An 8,086-nucleotide genomic window follows, 5' to 3' on the forward strand; every position below is an offset into this window, starting at 1 on the left:
ATAAAGAAATAAATGCCAGACAAAGCCACAGTGAAGTCAAATACCATCAAAAAAAGTGCATTCATAGTTTTTTTCTCCATATCCTGAAAAACTATGTCTTAGTCTCAAACTAGTATTTTGAGCTTTTTTGAGGAAAACAATCCTTACAATTTTTTTCATGGTTAAAGTCTGAATATCTACAAACTCCAGGTAAAGCTGATAAAAAAGCATTTTCCGTGAGCAACTGGCTGTTTTAAAGGGAGCCTGGTGATTCTACCTCTGTGTGACTTCCGTTAATGTGCACTAATCGCAGACTATCTGTCAGATTCTGAGTCTGGATTCCCAAAAGTCTGTTTACTAGGAGCATGTGATTCTCCATCTGTAGCAGTAAATCTCTTCCAAGACTAAATCTTCTGATTTAAAACATGATGTATGTAAGATTCATTTGCTATAACTTTAGATATTTAAAAATTTGGAAATCCCAGTACGAGTTACCCTATGACCAGTGGACAGAAAAAGTCATTTTCTCTTATCTTAAGAAAAAGGTCTAAAAGACGTTGAATAACTTCTGGAGACGCTCATTTCCTCACTTTTGAGTAACTGATGACAGAGTCAAACTGATGCATGATTTTGGCACTAGTGAGGTGAAGAGGAGAAGGAAGACACGGGTCAGGGGAAGATGGAGGAAACCAGAAGCTGGCACAGACCTTACACAGGAAGTTATGCCCTGCTGGACAAAACCGAAGTGTTGTCAAGTGACATGGAGCTACAAGGGATTTGGAGAAAGAATCAATATCAACCAGTGAATTTTCTTCTCCAGATATCATTCTCTGTAAAATGGCAATCCGAGATTAGAACTTCTCCTGGATACCAGTGTTCTATCCTGGTTTTTTGGAGATACCAACATAACAGTAAACAATGTTCTATACTTAAATAGTTTAATGTTATTTTCATTGCATTTTCCTTGGTATTTCATTGAGAAATTATTCTTTCTATCTCAAGATGAAAATGCTTTCACTTCTACTTGTAAATGCATTTAATCTTTCTTAATTAAGAACCCTCACCAAATTGTAAATGGTTTGTTTCTCTGAAATGTCTGGACCAGAATTACAATTAAATCACTAAAGACAAAAAAAATCCAAAAAGCAGCTCTTCCAAAAAATACCATATTAGAACCGTTAAAGAAAAAGGAAAGGAATAGGAGGAATCTTAGCAACAAATGTAGCAGATGAAGACCTCCTACACATAGTGGTTACATTATTTTGCAATTAATTTCAACACTTTTAGTTATTTCAGCATTAAATATTACCAATTCTAATTTTATTTTTCCCATTAAATAGTGTAACTGGCTTCTATAATCAATTCCAAGAGGAACACGTACATGTGGTTTGAGACTGAGCTCTTTGCATAATGTATGCATTTGTGCTGGTTTTCACACTCTAGTAATTATCAAGCAACTTGCCAATGTTAAACTTACTTCTTGCCAAAAGCCCTGTTCTAGTAGTAATCAATCAACACTTGCTCAAGAGTAGATTAAGTTCCACAGAAACATTCAAAAAACACCACAAAGTATAGGAATATTGTGAGGAAATTACAGACAGTTTTCATACCTAACTGCATGATTCTTTTCCTGTTCTACCTCAGTAAATATGACAACGGTAAAAATACTGCTTTGAATCCTGCATTTAGAAAAAAAAATTAAATTATAATAGGTGATAAGCAGGCAGTTAAGCCTTTGAAATCAATTCCTTCAGAGTGAGGAGATAAACACAAGGGCGAAAGTCAGCAAATGCTTTCCAGGCAACAAAAGAAATGTTGCCAGTTGAAGGACGACCTCTTTAGGGCTACAGTGATTTGGGCTTACCAAAGGTAAAAGATGTATCTGCCTTAGAAAGAAAAGGCTAAGGAAGAAGATACAAAAAAGGAGGTCACCAACTTCCAAATCCATTATTGGACAAAAGAGCACTGAGCTGAAATCTGGAGAGTATAGTTTCAAATGGAGATCCTATACTGAGAAGCCTGGACAAAGACGCCTACAGCCTTGAAACAAAATGCCAGTGTCTTTTGAATACTGAGCATTTCTTCCTGATGATACATAAGTATACACAAGCCATCAATAAAATGTTGGTATTTCAATAGTTATGATCCTGGGTGAAAAAAAAAATATAAGAAATAAATACAGACTAGGAGGGTCGTGATTTTTTTTTTTTGTTTTATTGCCAGAAAATGAACAGCCACTAGGAAATTCAGAAAACCTGACATAACTTGCACAGTAACTTATTTAAGTGTGTTGATGATATTATGCAGAGAAGCAACAGCTTGCTAGTATTCAGGGCTGATTGAGCTTAATAAGCAAAGCTTAACTTAAGCAAGAACATGGTAGTTGCTATTTGATTTACTTGACAACATGAAACATGAGAAGTACAATGGAGAATTTCTCAAACAGATACTAAAACACAGGGTAAACATGAACATTCAAAAGCATATATATACAAACTTCAGAGGATGAAGAACAACAAAGGAAATGCAGAAAATTCTAGCAAGTTCAAGAGATATCTCTAGCTGGTTTGAAATGGACACAGTTCCCAAAGACTCAAGGTAGTATGAGGAAACAAATTTTAAAACTTGTTCAGCTTCTAACAGAGCACACCAGTAGTGGTATCTATGTCAGAATTGCACAGCTGAGGCACATACCTTCAGCAGCTGTAAATTACTCTGAAAAAATAGCCCTATTATTGCCTCTTTATGTGTTCTGAATTTAACAGCAGCAATGAACAAGACTGAAAGAAGATCACTGTAATGTTGTGATTGTTGAAATGAAATCTATTTCCTATACTCAGTCTTAAGCTATTACAAGCACAGTGGGAGGAAATCAAGCTGTTCCATTGAGAAAATTGGTATTGAGGATCTGGGATCCCTTCAGTGGGTATAATGACTCCTGTTAAAAATGGGGTGGCTCCTGGCCATGATTAGCCTCAACTTCTGCCGCCAAAACATATTTCTGGGAGAAGATTGTCACTCTTATGATCTGCAGATAAAGTGTGTATGTGACCTGAGTGACAAGTGCAGATGTGTTGGTTTTTCCTAGATCATCTGCAACTTGTGACTTCTTTTGGCTAGACGTGCAACATGTGGATGCCTACAAGTATGTCTATGCCTGGCAGCGAGATGCTCTTGCTCTGTCTTGCTGCTGTAACTGCTTCTTCTAGTACCATATCTGAGCCAAGCTCCAGCCTCTTTGACATGCAGCAGTCCTTGTGTCACATAGTATGTGAACCCAAACTATTTTGTACAGTACTCCTTAGCAAAGCAAGCATTGCATATAGGTACAAACAACTCTGCCAGAATTTCTCAAAGATTCACTGTCCCCTGTGAATTAAGAGAAAATTTTTTCTCTCTCATAAAAGACATTTCAGAAGGAGATAAAATATTTATCTATTTTACTGCATCATTCAGGAAGTTAAAGGGCAGCATGATCTCTTAAACCACATCAAATCAGGAAGGAAACAATCTTGTCTTTGCTTTTTTTTTTTTAAAGCAAGAGACTGTCCTAATACTTCTGTACCCCATTTCTATCTCCACCATAAGATAGTACACAACTACAACCACAGTAAATGCTCCCAGAGATGGTATCTGGAAAACAAGAGCAGGGAGTTCAGTGGGGGATGCTTACACACTGTCTTCATGATCATCTTCAGATTGCACTTACTTAGCCATATTTCCAACACAGAGTATTTATTATGACTGAAGAAAAATGTGCCTGCACAGCTTTGCTCTCTGCATATGTCTACATTCGTGCTCAGCAAGGCACTGATGTAAAGACTACTACTGCCTGGAAAGCCCAGGGAAAGTTTTACACATCCCCTTCCTTCACACAGGGACTTAGGCTCTGACACTTTCTGTCACCAGCCTGTCCTGCCCATACTGCACCCTCCAGCTCTTCCTGGTATGATGTGATGAACACAGGCAGGGATCAAAGGAGGTCAGTTTCTTCACCAGGCAGAAAAAGAAAGGCTCATTTTCTTTAGTGAAATTAACATATTTACAAGGGAAAAGCCAACACAAGAAGGAGGAGAATCAGGCCTAGCTTTGTGCTCATCCACTTGTCTAATGACAGACATTAGAAAATTGTTTTAATGTTGAGAATAACAAATGCAAACTTCTACAGAAGTACAAAATATTACTTTATTATATAATTTGTACTGTATTCTTTGAAAAATAGCATGAAAAATGGCATTTCTAATATCCTCCAAGAAACCTTTCTTCTTAGGAAGAAACCTTATTTAAGGTAGCTTAAAAATAAGAATAGCAGCAATGAAAACATGCTCAAGGCACTCCTCCAGGGACAGACCTGCTAATGGACATGCAAAAGAAGCAATGCTGCCCTTGCAGAGAGATAGCCATGGCAGAACGACAGACTGCCTAAAGCCTTGAGCAACCTGATCTAGTGGAAGATGTACCTGCCCATGGCAGTGGGAGTTGGGACTAGATGATCATTCCAAACCCTTAACATTCTATGACTCTGTGATTAGCTTTGGGAGATGTCTCTGCAGTGGCTGATGCAAGAGAGACCCACCTGCAAATCTTCTAGCAAGGAAATATACAGGAGGTGCAAATTAAAATTATTCATTTTGTGCATTTGTTTTACCAGAATCAATTAGAGCAGAGATAAAAGCATCTTATCACCAGACAGCTATTTAGTGTGTAGAGATTCCTTTGACATGCAATTTTTCCTTCAGAGAGGGAAAGATTATTCGGAGTGACATACCTTTGTGTTTCCTCTCTGATGTGAGGTAGTGGACTCGACAGCAATGTTCCTCGGTGTCACAATCTGGCTGCAATCATCAAGCTGCCCACTTCCAGAGAGGTGAAAATTTACCATGTTGACATATTCTTACTGGCAGTGTAGCTGTTTCATCTCACGCAGAAGGAACCTACTGCCATGTTAGGTTTTGACAGGTCTCCGGAAAAAAAAATGCACTTAGCTGGCAACTTGTGTGTAGAGACACTGCGATATTTAACCCACTTTCATGAAGACCAACAGAAACATTTTCATTATTATTGACAATATAATCAGCATTATATGGATTTTCATTATAGTACTTTCTTGTTAGTAGGCCTTTAGAGAAGCTTTCAGATTAAAAATATTCTTTTAATACTATCTAATCTCTAGACAGAAATTAAGGTCACAAATTTCAAGCTCTAATGACTAATGTTTTCTCTCAACCATTAGTTCCTTCCCCTCTGCCAGGAGCTGATTGGAAGAAGTTTTGATGTTGTTGCTTGCTCTGTAGAAGACACCATCATTTGAAACGTTAAGTCTAGGGTGTTGCAGTATATGACCCTTTTACCTGAGAGAAGTTAAATAAATTCAATCTCCTTTGCCTTCATGCTGGCTTCAGATCAAAATTGCTGCACTGTTAAAAAGCAATGATCATTTATTTTAACACAAACATACTCTCTCTTGGAAAAGAAATTCATTCTAGTTCAGCATGGTTTTATAGTCAAGAAGTAAACAGGATGTTGCAATAATTGGGGGATAAATACTCTGCCCTGCTGCATGTCCTCTCCTCACTTCATTGGTTTTCATTATGTTTTCCTCGGGCTCCTAAGCCAATTGTTTGTCCTGAGTTATTCTTGGTATATCCCTAATATACTTCACACTTTGCTGTACCACCTGTTCTCTGCTCTTGGTTACTGAACAAGTCTGACTCTTTGGAGTTGTAGATGAAAGAATATATTGGTTATAAAGAATAATAATATGTGGACTACACTAAAAACAGTGAGCAAACGTTACTAATTAATTATCTAAAGTTATTTAAGAGTTTGCAGGTATATATTTTGCATACTACCTAGGCATAATTATCACTTTATGGTACAGAAGCAAAAACAGCACTGGGGATACAGGGACTGTCACAGCATATCTAAAAACTTGGTGGTATTGCCAGAATCAGAATTGCTCCAGAGGCAGCCTGTATGGCAAGAATGAGGTGTGTTTTTGCAGTCACAGAGCAGTATTGGACCACTCAAAGACATCAACATAGTGGGGTGAAATGGGACATAACCCTTTTAGGCTGGTGGGACCCACATACCTTTTTTCTTACATTAAAAATCCCCATTTGTTCAAATAGTGGTGGCTGAAACAATTCCCATCAATAACATTTCCTACTTGATGCTGCTTCTACCATGCAGGCTCATAATTCCAGTAGGATAGAACAGAATCTGTGATACTTTTGTGAGATTATGTACAAAGACAACCCTCATTTTTAGAAGTACCCATACCCATATGTCTATGTTATACTGACAGCTAGAGCAGTGAGGCCTTGGTGTACTTCTCATTAGTTAAAGAACCCAGGATGGGTTTATTAGAGCTCAGAATGGGAGCAGAAGAGCAGAAGAGATAAAAGTACACTGGTTTGCTACATATCCAGCAGAGAAGAACCAAGACCCAACCAGAAAAGAAAAATCTGATCAATCAGTTTGGGCCTTGCACTAACATAAATCTTCAAGTCATCCTAACAAAGCAGTGAACAGAAGGGAATTTAATTATTTGTGATTCTAATTCCATTTTCTTATCTTGTAAATGCTGCCTGGCATTTTATAGAATCATAGAATTTTTAAGGTAGGAAAAGACCTCTAAGATCATTGAGGCCAACTCTTAACCCAGCACTGCCAAGTCCTCCACTAAACCATGTCCTTGAGTGCCACATCTGCATGTCTTTTAAATACCTTCAGGGATGGTGACTGCTTCCCTGCCAGCTCATCTTTCAGCACATGGAGACAGTCTGCTCCTGTGTCTTGAAGATTTTCTTCTGGAAGAAAGCCCAGCCTTCCTGGACTCCTCTGCCCTTCAGGACTGCCTCCCAAGGTACTCTCACAACTAGTCTCCTAAGCAAGCCAAAGTCTGCCCTCCTAACTTCTACAAGAATCAAAAATTATCATTTCATGGTCACTGTGCCAAAACAACCTCCGACCATCACATCACCCACGAGTCCGTCACGGGATACAAAAACCCCCCCAAAATTTTAAAGTTCTTCGCCCAGAGTGCTGCACTGTTTTTTTAATGACTTGGAATCTAAACTCCTGAATCAAACCACGCGGCTTCCTCTGCAACAGGGGAGACCTGCAGGCTAAGGACAGGACTCTTCCCAGGAAACTAACTGAGGAAGGTCTAGCCTAGTGCCAGCCCTTTCACATGACTTGTGTTCATTTGTTTAACAAAGCTGTAATATATAAACATGTTCTAGTCTGGTTGCTGTCTCAGACCCACTTCAGAGCGAGCACTGCCTGTGGAAATCACCCAAGAGTGCTGAACGCAGCCTCACCATCCCAGAGCTGTGCCAGGACTGTATAGGCAGAAACTGGAACATGAAATGTGGTGGTGGTTGTGTACACACCTTTCAGCTTTCCCTTACAAACTAAATGCAGGGGAAAGCTAGGCATGGGGAAAAGATATCTTGAAAAATACTACCTTAATACAATTCAAATATAACCCCTCACTGAACAACGATTCACAACCTAGGACCCTTGTAAATGCTTTCAAGAAATAGTCTGTAGGAAATTTAAATTGCAAATTAAGCTACTCTAATCTTAGCTTCTTTAAATACCTTACTACATGGATCCTTCAGGGTGACAGATTACCAGATTTAGATTTCTTTCAAGTTAGTCTCATGACAACCATTTGGGAGATAATATAATCTCCTTTTCTCTGCAACTCTGAGGTAGGCTTTGGCTGTTTGAATCACACTAAAGATACCTTCGTGGCAGCTCCTTGATACCCTGCCCAAAGGAAAGCTCAGCTGTGCCTTCATTCTTAGTCCAGGGTCTGTGTAACTCTTTGCCTCCTAACAACAAAAACAAAACCCCTTCGAATCACCAACATCATGCAAACTATTGCTGAGCATATAGCAATTATTCATCCACATGGACAATTACAGCATTTCTAGTGACTAAACCTTTCTGGCAGAGTGATTGAGATTTCTCATGCAGGGAAAATACTGTCTAAGGCTAAAATGTATCACAAGCTATTTATTGGTTAACCACTCGACAGTAAAGTTCTCAGTACAATTTCTCAGTAAAAGTATATTAAACTGAATTTAAACAATTT

This window comes from Corvus brachyrhynchos, unplaced genomic scaffold (assembly GCF_000691975.1).
Source record: "Corvus brachyrhynchos isolate BGI_N302 unplaced genomic scaffold, ASM69197v1 scaffold32, whole genome shotgun sequence".
NCBI lineage: Eukaryota > Metazoa > Chordata > Aves > Passeriformes > Corvidae > Corvus > Corvus brachyrhynchos.